The sequence below is a fragment of the Mixophyes fleayi genome, chromosome 10 (genome assembly GCF_038048845.1).
Source record: "Mixophyes fleayi isolate aMixFle1 chromosome 10, aMixFle1.hap1, whole genome shotgun sequence".
Classification (NCBI taxonomy): Eukaryota; Metazoa; Chordata; class Amphibia; order Anura; family Limnodynastidae; genus Mixophyes; species Mixophyes fleayi.
The window spans coordinates 35,158,956-35,182,180 of NC_134411.1; the positions used below are offsets into that span (position 1 = coordinate 35,158,956).

The 23,225-nt window shown below is 41.2% G+C and overlaps 1 long non-coding RNA gene across 1 annotated transcript; it reads right to left on the reverse strand.

The window, feature by feature from the left end:
- Positions 1-8,107: 8,107 nt before the first annotated feature.
- LOC142103999 (uncharacterized) lies at positions 8,108-20,720 on the reverse strand. Its single transcript, XR_012679482.1, has 3 exons — positions 20,457-20,720; positions 9,484-9,759; positions 8,108-8,335 (listed from the first exon to the last, which is right to left on the reverse strand). It is a non-coding gene; the product is annotated as an uncharacterized LOC142103999 (long non-coding RNA).
- Between the last annotated feature and the right edge of the window lie 2,505 nt (positions 20,721-23,225).

Below are 23,225 nucleotides of genomic sequence, written 5' to 3' on the forward strand. Positions count from 1 at the left end.
GTCTACTCACAGCTCATGTGATTGACAATCTGTACCAGAGATGGGCAACAGGCGGACCACTGAGCCTTCCCATGCGACCCCAGCTACTTCCTGATTTATTACTTGTTGGTCATTTTCTCTGCTTTATGCCCAACTGCTCTTATTCTCTGCTTTATTCCCTCGGAGCTTCACCAATGGCCCCAGCTGAGGCTGACTGATGTTTTAGGGAATTTAGGGGGGCTGAAAGTCATTTTAGGGTATGTGGTTGTTTCCTAAGTAAATGGATTGTTGTAATTTATTATTGAGATTAAGATTAATGTGCGGCTCTTCTGAAGGTTAGAGGACCTTGAGGTGTATCAGGTTGCCCATCGGTGATCTATACCATTATTTGTCTATTCTTCTATTATTCCACCCATTGCTTCCTTTCATATTGTAAGCTCTAAGGGGCATATTCAATTGTTAGCGAGACAGGTGAACATCCCGCGCTCGAAAAAAAAAGAAAATCCCGCGCTCATTTTTTCCTGTTCGAGCGCTCTTTTTTAAAAAAACCTCCCTCAATTCAATTGTTAACATTGCATCCACCCCCTCGCGCTCTACTATTGGTCCTAGCGAGTTTGAAATGAGGAGTGGTTAAGGCAGGCATTTTAGTATAAAAAATTAATGGAAATTAATGCAATCAAGAAGGGCCCCAGCACTGCAAATGAGATTGGGCCCCTACACTGCAATCAAGAAGGGCCCCAGCACTGCACAAGAGAATGGGCCCCCACACTGCAATCAAGTAGGGCCCCAGCACTGCAAAGGAGATTGGGCCCCTACACTGCAATCAAGAAGGGCCCCAGCACTGCAAGCAACAAGGCCCCTCCCTGGACAGCAGATTTAAAGATTTTGCAAGCAGGAAATTTTTTTTCCATTTCTTGAACACTGGCCAAGCATGGACATTTGGAAGGTACAAATATTTGTGGGACTTTGCGTAAATGAGTGTGTGTAAGTAAAGCATCAGAAAACTGAAGATTTCGTCCATGGTGAGTAATTGGAATGAGGGTGTTGTGCTTTTATTTAACATTTTGCTTTGTGGAACTACAGATCACAGCCAGCCGTGGGTGTAAGAGCATGTTGGCACTTGTGGTTCTACAAGTGCCAACATGCCCTGGGTGCGATGGGTACGCTGGTGCCTGTAGTTAGACAAGTAGCAGCATGCCCACACTATTTAGGCCAACATGGCTGGCTGGGACATGTAGTTCCACAAATCAAAATTGTGTTTTTTTTGGGGTTTTTTTCATACAAAATCCCCATTTATTACCCTATTACCCACAGCCCAGGGGTAGTAGGAAGAGCCCTAGTGCTATCGGCACTGGGCTGGGTGTCCCTAGGGGGGTGGCCCGCTTACATTTTTCAGCGGACCACACTCCTTAGGGAATCCAGGCCAGCGCTGAACAGTCTGTGGGTGTTTAGTCATTATGGCCGTGGGACCCAAACTGCGTTCCCCCTCCCCCCCCCCCCCCCACCCCTGCTATAGTGCCTATCACCCCGGCTGGTTTGCCTAGCGCTGGTTCAATTAAAATAGGGGGAACCCTACGCAAAAATTTTCAAAGATTTTAACACAGCAATAGCCTGCCAGCACTAGGGTTAAGACTAAGCAAACGCTTTTGGTTTTAAAAAATAAATAAATAACATGCTACTTTTCACAATTATGAGAGCTGACTGAGGCACAACCACCCCCCTCCCCCCCCCCCCCAAAAAAAAAAAAGATAAAAAAAAAATAATAAAGTTTAAATATAGGACTGCACCTCTAATGGATTTTTTCAAAGTGGGGACTTTGAAAAATTTATTCTGTTGTTTTTTTTAAAAAATAGTACTGTTCAGTTTTCATGTTATTTTAATGAACTTTTACACCTATCTTTTCAGTTTAATTTCTATTTTTCTTAACTTAAAATTATTTTTTTTTCTTTTGAGCAGACTAAGGAGGTGCGAGATGAAACAGCAGATTTGCCTGTTTCACCCACAGCGTTAAAAAACAATTGAATAGCTTTTTCCGCTGAGGTTTCGCATCCAGCCTATACTTTAACATTGACAAACGTTTGGAGCGCGATAAGACCGTTTCGGTAAAAAAAATAAAAAAGATTTGAATTACGGGAGAAGTTTCCGCGCTCGAAAAAAAAAAAAAAAAAAGACTTAACGCGCTCGAACTTACAAACTCGCTAACAATTGAATACCCCCCTAAGAATCAGCATAGTCACACCTTTCCATCATGTTATGTTCCTGCACTGTTATCAATGTATGTGTAACACCCTCATCTTGGTGGTAGGTAGATAGAGAGGTGTATATAGACAAGGTGTAACATTTCTTCCAGCACCGATATATGAGTCGTCACCTTGACATCTGGGGGTAGAGGTCAGGATGAGATGGGCAGGGATCTTCCTGGGTCTAACACAAGAAATCACAGCTATGATCACAGATCTGATGCAACAGCCACTTAGCAGGTTTATTTAAATATGTAGTTATTAGTGGCTGAGAATGTTTTATAGTAGAATATACTTTGTGCCAGAAAAGTTAATTTGGGAAACAATGCAATAATTTATATATTCAGTAAGTTAAGCAGTCAACTATTGCGAAGACTTAAATACATTAAACATTTCAAATAGTTAATAAATTAAACATTGCGATTAATGAATATCTTATGTAATAGATTGCAGTAACAAAGGTGTAATATCAAAACTAGAATGCTCTTGCTGGATATAATAGGTTCTGTTATCTTGGACCAAAGTACTCTGTATACACAGATGTACTTCTAAGGAAATACTGACTCTTGTAGCAGCAAAACAATGATAATGACAGAATAGAACAAACTGCCTCTACAGAATTGAGCTAGGCTGGCAAATGGAACTTCAAATAATCATGGAGATTCCTAAGTTCACTCCACCTCATGAAATACAAACACACAGAATGTAGAGAGTAATACTTGTGTACGAGCCCATAGTGTTCTATGTTTTATGTACCAATAGACCTTAGGGTTCCAGTTTATATAATGACTTCACTGGATTACAGCATAAAAGGGAGCTGCCCTCTCACTCAGCCGCGCTCCTCCGGCTTAATGCACCTCGAATGAACCATCTGGTATGTTGGGTTTCTGTATGGCAGCAAATATATCTATGCACTAAAGACTCTAGTAATGGTAAATTAATTGGCAAGAACTCAGTTTGACTCGACTTTGTTTACATTAAGACACCTAGTTATTTATATTGCACACCATAAACTCTGCTTAGACATTGAAAAATGCTGTACCCTGTTTAACCCGAACCTTGCAAATAAAATACAGATAACGGGAATGCAATAGCTTATAACTGTGGATAAACAATAATACTTTAATGTATGAATGACAATTATCCCAATACTGAGAAACTACGAATAGGATATGTGGTCATCAGAACACACCATGACAATAGGTGGGTCCAATATAATTTAGAAACAGTGGGCTCTAGCTATTATCCCACTTTTTCCTTACTATATTTTCTATGCGTAAATTTTAGAGGTACCTCTTGCTAACACAAGTGTGGGGTCCACAAAGCTTCAATGTCTCTCCCGTAACCTCTTACAGCTGCTACCCCGATCACATGACCCCGGCCTTCCATTGTTTAGGAACCCGGCTGACAGAGGTCTGTAACACCTCAGGGCATTCCCTACGTGGGCATGCGCAATGCACAGACAGCGGTGCGCTATATATGTTTGCTTTATTCCCTTAATGTACAGGACTGCAGAATATTTTATGTTATAATAAAAAAATGATATTAATAATAATACAATTTCTAAGTTGACAATACTGAAATGTATCTTTCCACTGCCGAACACGGAGTCATCCTTTCATACGACCTCTTGTCACTAAACACCTATACACCATTTCAGCTTAGATGTCCCATCTCTACCGAAAACTAAATCTAATCAAAACAGAGCTTGTACTATTTCCCCAATTTTCTAACTGAACAAAGCTGAGATACATGTTAGCACTTTATGAGTACCGGGTGATAATATTAGTAAAGAACTTAAATCTGAAAATAAAAATACTTCTGTCATGTTTGTAGTCAAAGACATAAGCATAAGGAAATGATCTATTACAGCTGATGAAAACACTTACTAGTATACACAGATCCGCTCACAGGTAAACTCTGATACCCCCGGACTCCGACTGTGACCACAGTAATAGTGTAATTAGTCCCAGATGTCAGACTCTGAAGGGTGACAGTTGTTATGTTACTTAATACAGTCCAAGTGCTTGAAGATGAATTCCCATAAGTTATATTATATGATTTTGTCACATTGGTCATATTGTCTGGCTCTCCCCATGATAATGTGATGTTGTTTGTCCCGATTGTATTAAAGATCAGAGCGCCTGGTGGTGACGGATCTGTTAAACACAATGATAAAAAAATAAGTAGAGGAAGCAGACAAAAGAAACACAACTGCTTTCAAGAAAATGCTGTAAACTTTGGTGAGAGGAATGTAAAACATAATAGCACAAACATTTATCCAAATCAATGTCAATTGAGCTTTGAACACAAAAAACACTTCTACAGCCTACAATTTCAGGGAGGGAACGGGGCGGGAAAAGGGTGTATGCCCATAGTCAACGTACAGTAAGGGTGTGCCAATCGTGAGCGCACATAGCAGTGTCTGATTCAAGCTCTGTGCATCTCTCAGGTACTTGTTTTTCACCCGTATCTCCTGCTCCAGCTATAGATCTGGTGTAAGTGCTGATTACTAGTGATGACAGCTATGTATGTATGCAAATCAGGAGCAATTATAAAAAATGTATTTTATGTACTGTAGACATTCAAAACATCCTAATAAATGTATTTAATTGTAATTTTTATTTTTTTATTGAATGTTTGTCATTAATAACTATATTATTAACAGGTGACGTTAACTGAATAGTTTTCATTTTTCTGTGCATCCTTTAGAGAATTTATATTCCACACAGGCATTGGACGTATTTGGCAGTGTCCTGTTTAGTAGAGCAGAGCAGACCTACACCCGAATTCATCACCACACGTATCTACATATTTGCGCCTTGTTGAATTTGGGCATACGCAAAGCCGATTTACATGCATTTTAAAACAAACACACATTGCACTCAGTATGGATCCCTTTATGAATCAGGCCCCTTATGTCTGGAGGGAGGGAAGGCACGGGAAGGCATAGGTAGAGCATAATAAGGGCGTTTTCATCTACCTGTAACTCAAGTAGACCTGGAAGCAGATACGCCTGTCAGGAGACTTATCTCTTGTGGGTGCTGGAGGGCTGGTGTAACTACAGTCAAGTCCATAAATATTGGGACATCGACACAATTCTCATATTTTGGGCTCTATACACCACCACAATGGATTTGAAATTAAACAAACAAGATGTGCTTTAACTGCAGACTTTCAGCTTCAAATTGAGGGAATTTACATCCAAATCAGGTGAACATTGTAGGAATTACAACGGTTCAAAATGTGCCTCCCACTTTTAAAGGGACCAAAAGTAATGGGACAAACTAAACAATGCTACATCAAACTTTCACTTTTTAATACTTTGTTGCAAATCCACAGCCTGAAGTCTGGAAGGCATAGACATCACCAGATGCTGGGTTTCATCCCTGGTGATGCTCTGCCAGGCCTCTACTGCAAATGTCTTCAGTTCCTGCTTGTTCTTGGGGCATTTTCCCTTCAGTTTTGTCTTCATCAAGTGAAATGCATGCTCAATCGGATTCAGGTCAGGTGATTGACTTGGCCATTGCATAACATTTCACTTGTTAGCCTTAAAAAACTCTTTGGTTGCTTTTGCAGTATGCTTCGGGTCATTGTCCATCTGCATTGTGAAGCGCCGTCCAATGAGTTCTGAAGCATTTGACTGAATATGAGCAGATAATATTGCCTGAAACACTTCAGAATTCATCCTGCTGCTTTTATCAGCAGTTACATCATCAATAGATACAAGGGAACTAGTTCCATTGGCAGCCATACATGCCCACGCCATGACACTACCACCACCATGCTTCACTGATGAGGTGGTATGTTTTGGATCATGAGCAGTTCCTTTCATTCTCCATACTCTTCTCTTCCCATCACTCTGGTACAAATTGATCTTTGTCTCATCTGTCCATAGGATGTTGTTCCAGAACTTAATGGCTTTTTTAGATGTTGTTTGGCAAACTCTAATCTGGTCTTCCTGTTTTTGTGGCTCACCAATGGTTTACATCTTGTGGTGAACCCTCTATATTCACTCTTGTGAAGTCTTCTCTTTGACACATATACACCTACCTCATGGAGAGTGTTCTTGATTTGGCCAACTGTTGTGAAGGGGTTTTTCTTCACCAGGGAAGAAATTCTTCTGTCATCCACCACAGTTGTTTTCCGTGGTCTTTTGGTGTTGCTGAGCTCTCCGGTGCGTTCTTTCTTTTTAAGAATGTTCCAAACAGTTGATTTGGCCACAACTAATGTTTTTAATATCTCTCTGATGGGTTTGTTTTGATTTTTCAGCCTAATGATGGCTTGCTTCACTGATAGTGACAGCTCTTTGGATCTCATATTGAGAGTCGACAGCAACAGATTCCAAATGCAAATGTCACACCTAGAATCAGCTCCAGACCTTTTACCTGCTTAATTGATGATGAAATAACAAGGGAATAGCCCACACATGTCCATGAAATAGCATTTGAGTCGATTGTCCCATTACTTTTGGTCCCTTAAAAAGTGGGAGGCACATATAGAAACCGTTGTAATTCCTACACCGTTCACCTGATTTGGATGTAAATACTCTCAAATTAAAGCTGAAAGGCTGCAGTTAAAGCACATCCTGTTAGTTTCATTTCAAATCCATTGTGGTGGTGTATAGAGCCCAAAATATGACAATTGTGTCGATGTCCCAATATTTATGGACTTGACTGTATATGCAATGATAATGATGCTAATAAGCTGCACCAGCTAGTCGCTTCTAATTGGCTGATTGTGTATTGACCTTTCCAGCCATAGTACTTAAATCATTGGAGTCTACTTACATTACATAATTGACATTTCTATTGCAAAGAAGATGTCCATTGGATTTTAAAGGGGAGAACAACAGATGTTTCATCTAATTTGTATTTTGTGTTTGTATGCAATTACATTTTATGTGGCACATGAGAATCTCACATTTATTAATAACACTATCCAGCCGCTATTCCCCCTTATGCCCTTTTAATTTGTGGAGTTCTTGACTAGTTTGATGGGCCTCTCCTTTTACCAGCAGTAGAACTAATAGACCGGATACTGGTCTCTTTTGTGTGGTAATAACCTCTAGTGGGAGAAGGACTTGTGAAATCACTACAGCGACGTCACATGATTTGCTGTTCAAATGCAGAAGCGCTTTCTGACTCAACCCAGCTCAGGTATCAAATCTGATCACTAAAGGTCATTTGAAATCAACTAGGACTTTTTTTAAATAATAATAAAAATCATGTTGTCTTTTGTTTCCATTAGACTCTTAGAAATGTTGGCATAATTTTACCATCTAATAGAGAAGTATTAGGTCAGATATAGAAGAAGTAAAGTTGTTAACCTTGCACATATCACTTGCCACCTATTGCCCCTGCCTTCTAATGTCCATTTTGTCCTCCAGGAACAAGGAAAGTTTGGCCTGACAGTTTGTGTTGTTCCCTGTGTGTATTGTGAGCTGTAGTCATCCTTGAACATTGTTTTCCTCTCAGGAAAAGTCTAGAAATGGGAAACTCAATCTGAAGGAACTACTATAAATAGAAAAGCACCATGAAGAGGAAAAGTAACACTCTATATAACTCATTCTCAACTGCTGTCTAGAAATGTATCTGCTAACAGCCTTATGTGTCATGTGACAGTGGTTGTCATGGTAATCACATGACACTGTGCAGAATTCTAAACCATTAACAGCAGACTGAAAAAACAAACCAGGGAAAAATGGCAAATGGCAAGTCTTCTTATATCCGGACAGTTTTATGTTAAAAAAAAAAGCTAATTTCTTCATGGGATTGCTGCTTTAAAATACAATAAATAAATAAATACATTTTAAAAACGTTCTCCACCCCCTGCAGTCACATGGCCCTGATCATACTCACATGTGGCCTCTGTCACTGGAGCGGATGTCTGGCTACAGTTACCACTAAGTGTCTGTACAGTGACTGTATATTCTCTGCCAGGTAGTAATCCTGTGATATTCACTTGTGTAGAACTAGTTTGCTTTGTGATATTTATGTCTCCTGTTAGACTGACTGTATAATAATCCACTTTTCCTGCTGGTTTCGTCCATGTGACTCCAAGTAAATCAGACAACTTATAATTGTTCAGTGTGATGGAGCCAGCTAGTCCGGGAACTAACAGGGAACACAATCAGAATAGTTAGATATTTACACAGGAATTCCATAGCAATGTGTTTAGTATTTATATATGTAGCACCTCTGCAGTCACCACCATTTTATTCTTCAGTAGCCTATGTCTACAATGGGGCTGATTCATTAAGGAAAGTAAGGCAAAAAAATGGGTAAGTTTTCTCTTGGAAAAAACTATGTTACAGTTTGAGGGGTGCAAATTAGTTTATTATTTTGCACATAAGGAAAATATTGGCTGTTTTTTCATGTAGGACACAAATATTTGATAGCTTTATTGTTACACTGACATTTGAAGTTGATCTAGGACATGCCCTACCCCACTTATAAATCTGTCCCCACATTTTAAATTTACCTCCCCCTCCAATGCAACATGGTTTTGCCAAGTTGAAAAGTTAGTCATTTTTTTTGCTTTACTTTCTTTAATGAATCAGGCCCAATATGTCATGTACCCTCTTCCAGTAATTAGATCACAAGTTACAGTTTTATTTCATGACATAAACATTCTGCGGGATTGAAGCATTACTATAAATCACTATCACTTGACTGAAGACATTAGAATTAAGCAGCACTTACCATAAAATGGCAGAAAGTTCTTTTAGTTTCACTTTATTCTTATACTTTTATTTAAGTTATGACTATAATACATATATGGCCCAATTCATACAAGAGTTGCATAATACTGTCATTCATGACCCCTAAAAATGCAGAGGTACAATACATTCTCACTTGTAAAAAATCAGCTATTTACCAGCCCCATATTGTAGTACATCCTTACAGATTATATATATATATATATATATATATATATATATATATATATATATATATATATAAATGTGTTTTCCCCTAAATATTGAGCCTAGATGGTACAAAAGTTTCCCACTGAAAGTAATGTCCGTGCCTGATCGTCACTATTTCACAAGTGGGAAAATCAGGTAGTTTTGCACAATCCAAAATGGCTCCATGGACACACATTATATAAAATATGTTGTGCTGATTCACTTTTACACTCTGGCGCATCACTCTGCATGTCTGGCCAGCTACTCTCATCATACATCACAAGAGAAGAACTTTGTTTTGTCAATGTTCTGCTGCTTTCCTGCCTTTCTCTTCATGCTCAGTATGGTACTTACCTGTGCAGGTAGTTACTGATACAGGGTCTGATTCAGTGACACCATCAGCAGCTCTTGTATATACCATGAATGTATATGTCTCTCCCGCTGTCAGACCCACTATTGTAGCTGATTCACTTGTCACTATTGTATTATTTATCATTGTAGCTGGTGATGTGACATTAGTCTGGACTCTGTAGGTGTAAGTACTCTGGTACTCATCAGGTCTACTCCAGGACAGAGAAACAGAGACCATAGTAGATGTATTGTTCATTAGTGATTTCACTGGCATCGGTTCTATTATGAGAAAAATAAAAAAACAAAATCAGTAAACACAAAGGTTACAGTAAGGGTATATATAGCTCTAATATTACAATAATGCTGCACTTTTACAACAGTACCCACGTCCCCCTTATTATCACCTCCCATTTGAAGATTTTCCATAGTGTGTGTGTGTGTGTATAATATATATATATATATATATATATATATATATATATTAGAAAACAAATAGAGGATATATCTGGCGCTGATCACCACAGCGTGATCACTTAAAAGTGGTATAATAGAATATGTATATATGCACACATACATATACACAATTTATGACAGTAAAGTCCCGTATCCACAATATATGAAGATCACTTGACTCTTATAAGAGTGGCAGCCTCGATAGCCTGACGCCAGATGGTTAATCCGGACGAATTGGATTACTGCAACAGAAACACAAGCAGGGCGCCTTTCAGTGGTATATTAGATATGCAACGTGGGATAGAGCAATAACATGCGTACCGTGAGTAAATAGCATTGAGTCTTTTTAGGAAATAGTGGAGTAGTCTTTGCTGTACTTGTAGTCCTCCAGAACTCCACCGGTTAGTACAAAGATGCGGAAAGAGCAAACATAGTATAACTCTGTAGTATTTTTGGTAAGGGCAGTATCACCAGTAACCCCACAATCCTATGGGGTGTGTGGGATTGGTATCCCAATATTACCAATTTATATGACACCCATATAAGTGCAACACAGAAAAACATATAAGTCTGCGTACCATATATCCTGAAGTAGTCCCTAAGCTAGTGATACGAATGGAACACCCTGAATGTAAATTTGTATCACTAGCTTAGGGACTCACCTACAGGAGATGCCTTGACGTCCGACAGGATGAGGTTGTGACTGTGAAGTCATTGGTGTTGCACATGTTTTTATTTTCTCCAGAAGTGGGATACTTCAGAATATATGGTACGCAGACTTATATGTTTTTCTGTGTTGCACTTATATGGGTGTCATATAAATTGGTAATATTGGGATACCAATCCCACAGACCCCATAGGATTGTGGGGTTACTGGTGATACTGCCCTTACCAAAAATACTACAGAGTTATACTATGTTTGCTCTTTCCGCATCTTTGTACTGACCGGTGGAGTTCTGGAGGACTACAAGTACAGCAAAGACTACTCCACTATTTCCTAAAAAGACTCAACGCTATTTACCTCACGGTACGCATGTTATTGCTCTATCCCACGTTGCATATCTAATATACCACTGAAAGGCGCCCTGCTTGTGTTTCTGTTGCATATATATATATATATATATATATATATATATATATATATATATGTATGTAAGTATATAAATCCTCTTTTCTCTTTCATCCAGTCTGGGGGACACTGCTTACCATGGGGACATTCTAATGCAGCCCCCTAAGAGTGGGACCGCTCTGAAAGCCCCGCTTGTAGAGCACTACGAGCGAAATACATTAAATTGATAGAATTTGGTAAATGTGTGGACAGAAGACCAGGTGGCTGCCCTGCAAAGCTGGTCAGCAGAAGCCCCAATTCTTGCTGCTCACGATGCCCCTACCGATCTGGTGGAATGGGCCGTAAGTCTCTCTGGCACAGGAAGGTTAGCTCTTATGCAAGCCTGCTTAATAGTTGCCGTAATCCATCTTGCAATGGACTGTTTAGAGGCTGGCCAGACTCTTTTGTTAGAATCATAGAGAACAAACAGGGAATTGGTTCGTCTAATTTAAGATGTTATTTTGACATAAATACGGAGAGCCCTAACCACATCTAACTTTTCCATAGACTGCAGATCAGAATGAGAAGTAAATGAAAAAACCGGAACTACAATTTCCTGGTTCAAATGGAAGGAGGACACTACTTTTGGAACAAAAGAGGGGAGTGTTCTGAAAACCGCTCTGTCCTCGTGTAAAACCAGATAAGGTTCCCGGCAAGACAGAGCTCCCAATTCCGACACCCTACGTGCCGATGCAATTGCCAAAAGAAAGACAACCTTCCAGGTCAAACACCTAAAATCTGCCTCAAGTAAGGGCTCAAAAGGAGGCCCTTTGAGCATGTCCAGTACCAGGTTAAGATCCCATGGTGCTGTAGGCGGAACATAGGGAGGTTGAATATGTAAGACACCCTGAAAGAAAAGTCCTGATATCTGGCAAATCTGCTAATTTCAGTTGAAAAAAGACTGAAAGTCCTGATACCTGAACCTTTAGGAAACCTAAACGAAGCCCTGCTTCCAGCCCATCCTGAAGAAAGGCCAATAAGCGAGGGACACGAAAGGAAGACGTGTGACATGTCCTATTTTCACACCATCTGATATAGGCTCGCCAAATCCGATGGTAGATGCGAGCTGAAACTGGCTTTCGAGCTCGCATCATAGTGTTCACTACACTGGAGGAAAAACCCCTAGCCCTCCAGAAGCTGGCTTCAACAGCCATGCCGTTAAATTGAGCTGGGGCGACGGAAGGGACCTTGAAGAAGAAGGTCGTCTCGTGACGGAAGACGAAATCCTTGCCCTACCGCCATTGAGATTATGTTCGCGTACCACACTCGGCGTGACCATGAGGGAGCTATTAGAATTACCGGCAGACCGCCTTGCCTCACTCGTCTGAGCACGCGAGGAAGCATGGGAATCGGAGGAAACGGATATCCTAACCGGATTTCCCATGACATGGTCATTACGTCCACTGCCACCGCTAAGGGGTCTCTTGCCCTTGCGCAAAACCTGTGAACTTTTTTGTTGTTTCTGGAGGCCATGAGATCTATATCCGGAAGACCCCACCTCTGAACTAGAGACTGAAATACTTCCAGATGGAGTGACCACTCCCCCGGCATCATTTGATTTCGACTTAGGTAGTCGGCCTCCCAATTCTTTATTCCCGGAATGAATACTGCCGAGATTGCTGGAACGTACTGTTCTGCCCAAGCAAAAATCTGAGCTGCAATTTTCATTGCGGCTGCGCTCCTGGTTCCTCCCTGCCTGTTGACATATGCCACAGCCGTAGCATTGTCGGACTGAACTCTGACAGGGTGGCCCCGAAGGAGGGTCTGTGCCCCCCAAAGAGCTAAAAGAATTGCCTTCAACTCCAACACATTTATTGATAAGGCTAATTCCTGAACCGACCAAAGTCCCTGGAGCTGGAGGTGCAGGATTACCGCCCCCCAACTCTCAGACTGGCGTCTGTCGTGGCTATGATCCATGAGCATGGAGCGAAAGACCTGCCCACCGACATGTGATCTTTATTCAGCCACCACTGGAGTGATTCTCTCGCCCCCAGAGACAGCGAGATCCTCTGGAGATCCAAGCGTAGGTGGGATCCTAACCATTTCTGTAACAGATCCCACTGGAAGCATCAAGAATAAGCCCGACCGAAAGGGATCATTTCGAAGGAGGCCACCATCTTCCCAAGCAGGCGCATGCACAAATGAATGGAGGGATTGGGAGAGGACAAGACCTGAGTTGTCATAGCCCGGATTGAACTGATCTTCTCCGTAGGCAGGAACACCTTCTGCCGACTGGTATCCATGATAAGCCCCAGGAAGACCATGCGTTGACACGGAACCATCTGGGATTTCTTTAAGTTTATCAGCCACCCATGGCTCTCGAGGACCGCTATGGTGAGTGATAAGTGCTGACGTAAGCAAATCTCTGAGGAGGATTTGATGAGTAGATCGTCTAAATAAGAAACGACCTGAACTCCCTCTAGGTGAAGACACGCTGCCATCACCGACATGATCTTCGTGAAGACCCTTGGAGCTGTGGAGCGGCCGAAAGGAAGAGCCCCAGAACTGATAGTGGGAGTTCCCTACTGTGAACCTCAGGAGAGACTGATGATTGCTCCAAATAGGAATGTGGAGGTATGCATCTTTTATGTCTATGGATGCCATAAACTGATCCTTCTCTAGGCCGTTTATCACCGACCTTAGGGACTCCATTCAAAATTTGTACACTCGTAAGTGCACATTTAGGCTCTCTAGGTTTAAAATGGGTCGAAATGACCCGTCCGGCTTCTTGACCAGAAAAAGATATGAATAAAAACCTTTTCTTTTCTGGTTGTCTGGGACCCTGCAAATAACTTTTTGTGAAAGAAGAGAGACGACACAGGCCTGCATTGCCTGTCTTCTTTGGGGGTCTCGGGGCAGCGAGGTTACAAAGAAGCGCTGTGGTATCGGCCCCATCAGATCTATCATGTACCCTCTTGAAATAATGCCCCGAATCCAAGGGTCTGGGATGACGCTGCCCACTGTTCCTGAAAAAGAGACAGACGTACCACCCCCCCCCCAGTGCCACCTCGTGGAGAATAGAGTGGCAGTCAGGACGCAGGCTTCTCCTGAATCTTGGAGGCCTGGCGCCTAACTGCAAACGAGGACCTGCCTCTGACAGACGAGCCTCGAGAATTCGGTTGTCTACCCTTAAACGACTGTCCCTTGGGCAAGGAAGTGCCCCGAAAGGACTGACGAAAGGAGCTAAACCTTGGGGTCCGGCTTCTACCGGAGAAAACCGGCAAAGAGGTGCTCTTGCCCCCCGTTGCCTGGAAAATCATGTTATCTAATTCCGGGCCAAAGAGACCTGCTGCAGAAAAAGGAATGGATTCCATAGATTTCTTCGACTCAGAATCCCCTTTCCAGGATTTCAGCCATAACGTTTTTCTTGCTGAAACAGACGCAGCCTGAATAGAGGAGGACACAGACGCTGTGCTCTGAGCCGCCTCCTTTAAATATAATGCTAGGGTAATCAATTCTGGGTCCTGTAAGGTCTGTGCCAGTTGCTCTGCCCATGCTTCCATGGCTTTGGCAACCCAAGCTGAAGCAAACGTGGGTCTAAAGGAAGAACCCACTGCTACAAATATAGATTTTAACTGGGATTCCACTCTGTGGTCAGTGGTATCTTGCAGAGTTGCTGAGCTCGGGGCTGGAAGGAGAGTGTGTTGGGCCAAATGGGCTACAGGAGTATCTACTTTCGGAATTTCCTCCCAGCGAGCCACGTCCTCCTCCTGTAACGGATACAGGGAAGAGAACCTCTTTGGAACAGAAAACTTTTTATCAGGCTGTTTCTAGGCTCCCTCAGCAATATCTCTGAGTTCTACAGAAGGGGGAAAACGAATAACCTTCCTCTTGGCCTTCTTAAAGAGACTTCTGTCTCTAGGACTAGGATCCTCCATTTCTGGGAGGTCCAACGCTTGCCTCACCGCTAAAACCAAATCATCAATAAACTGATATTTAGTGATTTCTTCCTGTTCCAAGTATGGAACCTGGTCAGAATCCAAATTTGATTCTCTTTCCTCTTCTGAAAATCCCTCTGAATCAGAAAGGACCATGAGAGGATTAGCGGATCTAAGCCGCTTTCTTTTAGCTGGTAAAGCTAGTAATTGGTTAAGTTTGTCTAAACCCTTTATAAATGCTGAGGACCATGCCGGTTCTGTGGGTACAGGCGGATGGTCCGTAAGCAAAGAGGAAGGTCCTGCTATAGCCGTTTCAGAAGAAACCGTGGCAGCAGGGAGCCCCACAGGAGTAATAGCATTATTAGTCACAGAGGCTGCCACACTAGACAACAATTGAGTAGATTGGGAGATCATCTGTGCTAAAGAGGAAACAGACTGTGTCAGGGAAGCTACCCAAGCCGGTTCCTCCGTCAGTGGGGCTGGAAGGAGCTGGGTTTGCGCAGAGGGGACCTCTCCTTCACAGACAGAGCAGAGCGCCAACGGGTCTTTCTGCCCATTTGGTAATTTAACTTTACATCTGGAACATGTAAAATATTTTGCCATAGGGCCTTTTCCCTTTGGTGAAAAGCACACCAAACACATTAAGCTAAGAGATATTTTGAGAGAGACATAGTATACGACAAGTAACAGACTGTGTGTAACAGATTAAAAGGTATATGTGCAAGTAAGAAGATTTTAACAATCCTACTAGCCTTCCTCCTGTAACCACATAAACAGTCTGTAAAGGGTTAAAGAAAGGTTTTGGTGCTTAGCCAAAAGGGCCACTCAGGCCCCTTGGAGATAAGTTCCTTCCCAGGCTTCTGTTTGGCGCCAGAGGACCGGACTGTACCATCTGTGCTGAGAGCAGGGGAGCTCTTGTGATAGTTCCCCCTCTGCAGCTTTCTGTCTCTCCTTTTTTTTTTAAAAAGAAACTTATCGATGTATTTGGCAGAGTTATGGAGGCCTCCTGCAGCATTAATACCCCGATGCCCCCTCCTATTCATCTGTGGGGGGATCTTGGTATGGCCCCCGACTCTCCTCCTTTCTCTCCGTGTACCTCCGCGGTCCGCTTATGAAATCATGGCCGCCGGCGAGGTGATACAATAAGCGGCGCTCTATGCCTAATGGCAGCGCCGGTTATCGTTGGAGCCTTCCAAGAGTGACAGCGGTCCGGGAGACCGCTTGTCACTCTGTACTGTGACCGCTAATGCTCTGCCATTGAGAGCAGACTGCTCTCTCTGACAGAGTCCGGTCACCGCTGCCCAGCTTCTGTGAGTGTGTTCTCTATATATAGAACACACTCCCAGCTCTGCCCTAAATTAACTATACTGTAAAAATGAAAGAAGATATTGAAGTTATTTTAAAAATAAATGAAATAAATGACTAGCTATTTCTAATAAGCCCAACTCCTTTGGGCACCTAGAAAAAACTGAGGAGGAAGAGGCGGGGGGATTGTAGAGGGGAGGGGTCTGTCAGCAGTGCTAAAGATTAACTAGCTAGGTGCCAACTCCCGTGCTCCCCTCCACAACCCATGGTAAGCAGTGTCCCCCAGACTGGATGAAAGAGAAATTATATATATATATATATATATATATATTCTGGAGCGATCTTCCTTGTTCTAGCAGATTGTCCGTATGATTCAAAGATTTATGAGGTCACTGAAATTCCACCAGGACGGGGACTGTTATCATATTTCCTATATATTCTGTCTTCTTGTCAAGAGGCCAATTCACTGCTAATCCATAAATAATACCCCACCATTACTTCTCTTTCCCATATACCTAAACTTGGAGGACTTCTGGAGATCTAAGCACTTGTTCAGAAATCAGCGGTGTGGTGGGTCTACTCACAGCTCATGTGATTAGCAATCTATACCAGAGATGGGCAACAGGCGGACCACTGAGCCTTCCCATGCGACCCCAGCTACTTCCTGTTTTATTACTTGTTGGTCATTTTCTCTGCTTTATGCCCAACAGCTCTTATTCTCTCATTTATTCCACACAGAGCTTCACCAATGGCCCCAGCTGAGGCTGACTGATGTTTTAGGGAATTTAGAAGGGTGAGAGTCATTGTAGGGTATGTGGTGTTTTCCTAACTAAATATTAGGATATTGTGGTAACTTATTACGGAGATTAAAATTAATGAGGTTAGAGGACCTTGAGGTGTATCAGGTTGCCCATCAGTGATCTATACCATTATTTGTCTATTCTTCTATTATCCCACTCATTGCTTCCTTTCAAATTGTAAACTCTAAGAATCAGCAACGTCACACCTTTCCATCATGTTATGTTCCTTGCACTATGGTAGGTAACACCCTCATCTTGGTGGTAGGTAGATAGAATGGTGTATGTAGACAAGGTGTAACATTTCTTCCGGCACCCCCACATAAGTCTTCACCTTGACGTCTGGGGTAGAGGTCAGGATGAGATGGGCAGGAATCTTCCTGAGTCTAACACAAGAAATCACAGCACGACCACAGATCTGATGCAACAGCCACTTAGCAGGTTTATTTAAATATGTAGTTATTAGTAGCTGCCAATGTTTTATAATAGAATCTACTTTGTGCCAGATAAGTTATTTTGGGAAATAATGCAATAAAAAGATAAATTATATATTCAATAAGTTAAGCAGTTAGCTATTGCAAATACTTAAATACATTAAACATTTCAAATAGTTAGTAAATTAAACACTGTGATTAATAAATATCTTATGCAACAGATTACAGTAACAAAGGTGTAATATTAAAACTAGAATGCTCACGCTATATATAATAGGTTCTGCTATCTTTGACCAAATACTTTGTATACAAAGATGTACTTCTAAGGAAATACTGACTTCTGTAGCAGCAAAACAATGACAATAACAGAATAGAACAAACTGCATCGACAGGATTTAGCTAGGCTGGCAAATGAAACTTCAAATAATTATGGAGATACCCAAATTCACTCCACCTCATGTAATACAAACACACAGGAATGTAGAGAGCAATACTTGTGTACGAGCCCATAGTGTTCTATGTTTTATGTACCAATGGACCTTGGGGTTCCAGTTCATATAATGACTTCACTTACAGCATAAAAAGAAGCTGACCTCTCACTCAGCTGTTGTAACGATTTTACCTTTCCTCGTTCCAGTGCTTTCTCCTCCATGCCGCACTTCCGGGTAGCGGATCACATGACTCGACTGTCAGGGTGTTTTTTTTTTAATCTGTCTCTATATAATCTCTGCACTGACACTTGCTCAGTGTCAGTGCAACTTGGTTGCTGTGCGTCGGACTCCCTTTTACTGCTCCTTGTGTGGCGATTTCTGCTGGATCCTCTGTTTACCATTTCTGCCTCTCTGACTACGTGCTGCTGGATCTACCTGTGTACCGAACTTGGCTTGTCTGACGATCCTTTGTCTGATATCCCGTGTACCAGATCCTAGCCTGTCTGACTGTTCGCTGGCTGATATCAAGTGTACCAGACCCATATCTGCAGACCTTCAGTGCCGATTACTGTGTGTTCCTGCCTTCTCTCAAAGTAGCGGCCTCAGCTCTTCCAGGAATACTCAGTCTTCTTCTTTGGGTCTTGTGTTACATCCTAAAGCGGTCCAGAGGACGGGGGCCTGCGGGTTCCTGGCAACAAAGTCCATCCTGTCTTTTGCGGCAGTTCTTGGTGAATACCGGGGAATCCGTTAGACTCAGCGCCTCTAGTCTGCTAGTGCTAATTGGGATTGACACAGGTACCCTCAAAGTTGTAACAGCCGCACACCTCTGGCTTAATAATGCACTTCGAGTGAACCCTCTGGTATGTTGGGTTTCTATATATCACTAAATATATCTATGCACTAAAGACTCTAGTAATGGAAAATCAATTGACAAGAACTCAGTCCAATTTGTTTACATTCAGACACCTACTTATTTACATTGCTCACCATAAACTCTGCTTAGATGGTGAAAAATGTTGTACTATTTACCCCGAACCTCGTAAAATAAAATACAGATAACGAGAATGTAATAGCTTATAACTGTGGATAAACAATGATACTTTACTGTGTGAATGACAATTATCACAATACTCAGAAGCACTATGATTAGGATATCTGGTCATCAGAACACCCCGTAACAATGGATGGGTCCAGTATAATTTGATAACAGTGGCCTTTGGTTATTATGCCATTTTTCCTTATTATACTTTCTATGCTAAACTTTAAGAGGTATCTCTTACTAACACAAGTGTGGGGTCCACATATCTCCCTCACTCTTTGCAACCGACATATTAAAACCGGTTTACTTACAATATCCTCTGCTCACTGATCTCACATACACTGTATATTTGATAACAGTTTCTATATAATGGCCATAAAGTAACTTGCGATGCTGCGCGTACATCATTAAATAGTTTTGCTTATGAGAGTGGACAGAATCAATTTTCCTTTGACACAAAATGTAGGAGCTGTAATTCCTGTGCCCCTGATCCTTGATCCCCTATCAACTGCTCTGAGATGACGTTGTCTCACATCTCACTCTTTCTGGGGTTTTCCAGACAGACAAGAAAAAAAAGAGCTGAACACATCTCTGAACATAGTTTCACTGCTCGTCCTGCTAACATTGCATATACTGATAGCGCCTACAATGGGCACGTGAGAGCTAGAACTGGACCATGAAGCAATGGAAAAAGGTGACTGGCTGCGTGTGCGTAGTTTACCTGTGGAAGAAATGGCAATGGCACCAGGATGCACTATGGAAAGAAGACAAGCCGGCGCAGGCTGTGTAATGCTCTGGGCAGTGTTCTGCTAGGAAACCTTGGGTCCTGGCATTCATGTGGATGTTACTTTGACACGTATCACCTACCTAATCATTGTTGCAGACCAAGTACACCCCTTCATGGCAGCGGTATTCCCTTATAGAAGTGTATGTATTGAGAGTCTGAATCTTCTGCATATTCAGCTATATTCTTATTGTGCTACTTTGGATTTTGGTTATTCTGTTACCTATGATTATTCCAATACTCCTGTGATATTGCTGCTTTGATCAGATCTTGGATTACACACTGTTCACAATTGTATTTGCTGTGCTCCACTCTCCAGCCTCAGGGCTCCTCTATTTTCCATTACCTGTCTGTCTGTCTGTGTGTGTATGTTGGGGAATTTAGACTGTAAGCTTCAATGGGGCAGGGACTGATGTGAGTGAGTTCTCGGCGGAATTAGTAGCGCTATATAAATAAATGGTGATGATTGCTGCTCTGATCAGATCTTGGACTACACACTGTTCACAATTGTATTTGCTGTGTTCCACTCTCCAGCCTCAAGGCTCCTCTATTTTTTCACGTGCGTGTTTGAGAGTAAATAAACTGAATCATCTTACCTACATCTGCCTCTTCACCGATTGTTACAACATACAATTAATTATAACAGTGATAAAATTATGAAATGACATATTGAAAATCTTATATTTGAACTCCGGCATAATAATAAGAAAATTATTAATTCCAGCTGACAAAATTGGTAATACTCACTTGTGTATAGAGATGCACTCACAGGTAAACTCAGATACCCCCGGACTCCGACTGTGACCACAGTAATGGTGTAATTAGTCCCAGATGTCAGGCTCTGAAGGGTGACACTTGTTGCGTTACTTGATACAGTCCAAGTGCTTGAAGATGAATTCCCATAAGTTATATTATATGACTTTGTCACATTGGTCATGTTGACTGGCTCTGCCCAAGATAATGTGATGTTGTTTGTGCCAACTGTATTAAAGGTTATGTTGCCTGGTTGTGACGGATCTGTTAAACACAATAATAAAAAAATAAAAAAATGATACAAGGAGACAAATAATCACAAATGTTTACAAGAAACGGCCGCAAACACTGTTGTGTTAAATGTACAAATTAGTACAAACATTTATCCAAACCAATGTATTTCATTATGTTTGTACATCCTGTTTTCTTATGGTAAAAGAATCTTTATTTTTTAAAAATTTTGTAATTGTTACACAATGTGTGCCAGTCCATTTATTTAGCTATTATGTAATGAGTTAGCTCTTCTGCGTATAGAGATATCAAAGACTGTATGAGTAGTGTATTTTATTTATGAAGGACTGATAGGACTGTTCATACAACAGTGCAAATGTATCTTTTTTGTTTTTTCAACTGTGAGGTCTCTGATTAGTTTGATTGGCTTCCCCTCTTACTAGCACTAGAACTAACAGACCCGAATACAGGTCTCTCCTGTGAGGGACATCATTGGAGGTTTACCTTAGTGAAGGGAAGCCCAGGGTGCTCTTTGGGAGATCAGTCTCAAGTCACCCTTACTAGCGCTGACTGATTCACTATAATTCTGACTGCAGGGACTGAAAGGTCAACTACTGTTAGATCAAAATTATAATGAATCTACCAATGCTGCAGTAGAGGTTTAAAATAATATTTTAAATACAAACAATTAAAAAAATTATAAAAACATGAAAAGTAAATGATTGTTCCAAGACCCATAAATGTTACACATCGATTATTATAGCAATACCAGGTGTACTTTATGCTGAAGGACGTTATAGTTATATAAAAGTTATGGTTATTGCACTAATGGGATATCAAAGTGGGCAGTGTAGCTTGTATAAATATAACATTGTGGTATCTAGGAGAGCATGTAATAGTGAGGGCACTCAGTGATTGTTAAGGTTCTTTAAAACATACATTTTATTGGTATATATTAAAAAATATATTACTGGATACCATAATTGAAGCCTGAATACTACTAATAGCAAAATATTTAAAAGAAAAAGAAAATAAATAAAGTGTGTAAAGTAACAAATAAATTTAAAAATGGCAAAACATTTGCCATACCTCGCTGTGTTAAGTCAGTTTGTTCACTGATATATGTATAAATTCTTGTTATTATAGCATTAATTATAGCTGCGGATTTTATTATATAAGTTAACAGAGATCCGTATTGTTGATCCCGGATACTCCAATACAAAGGTCTAATAGCCTACACTGAATCTTTCAGGATATACAGAGGATCATATTAACACGGGTTCACTTAATATAAGTGTAGCTTATAAACATTGTTGTTCTGATATATGAGAAGAAGGAAGACCTCATGGTGTGTGGTACAAGGATGGGAAAGAGAAGGTATTGTACATAATAAAATGGTTCAAGAGGAAGACTTTACATTGACCCCACACAGTTGTACATTTATAAGGAAATAAATGAGACAATTAATCAATAAGTCAAAATTTAATTACATCTGCCCATCCCAGAAATCCAGGTAAACATTACAAATTACCCCCCACCAGAGTGGGGAAGAGACTATTTACATCATAGAAGAGTTGAACACTTACAGCAGGAGTACTGAGCAATTGTCAAGGTTATATTAATGCTCCACCCCCTGCAGTCACATGACCCTGATCATACTCACATGTTGCCTCTGTCACTGGAGCGGATGTCTGGCTGCAGTTACCACTAAGTGTCTGTACAGTGACTGTATATTCTCTGCCAGGTAGTAATCCTGTGATATTCACTTGTGTAGAACTAGTTTGTGCTGTGGTATTTATATCTCCTGTTAGACTGACTGTATAATAACCCACTTTTCCTGCTGGTTTCGTCCATGTGACTCCAAGTAAATCAGACAACTTATAATTGTTCAGTGTGATGGAGCCAGCTAGTCCGGGAACTAACAGGGAATACAATCAGAATGTTAGATATTCACACAGGAATTCCATAGCAATGTGTTTAGTATTTATATATGTAGCACCTCTGCATTCACCACCATTTTATTCATCAGTAACCTATGTCTACAATATGTCATTTACCCTCTTCCAGGATTTAGATCACAAGTTACAGTTTTATTTCATAACATATTCTGTGGGATTGTAGCATTACTATAAACTGGGGAGGGCTGACACAATTTAGCCAGGGGGGCAACACTCGACTCAGCAGCCTATTAGGAACATTTTAAAGGGAACAAAATGGAGGTGGCACAGTGACCCAGCCCAAGGTAGCCCAGTATGGGACCGGCCAGGGGGGCAAATGCCCCTGACTATAAATCACTATCACTTGGCTGTAGACATTAAATTTAAGATGATCCAGCACTTACCATAAAATGGCAGAAGGTTCTTTTAGTTGCACTTTATCCTTATCCTTTATTACAGCGGGTGAAATAAGTACTGAACACATGAAGAAAGGGAGGTGCAAAAAAGGCATCAATAGATTAAAAAAGGAGAATGAGTCAACTGCGCTCCCTAAAATATTCTGGCCAGTACAAAGAATGGTCCACATTCAAATAGA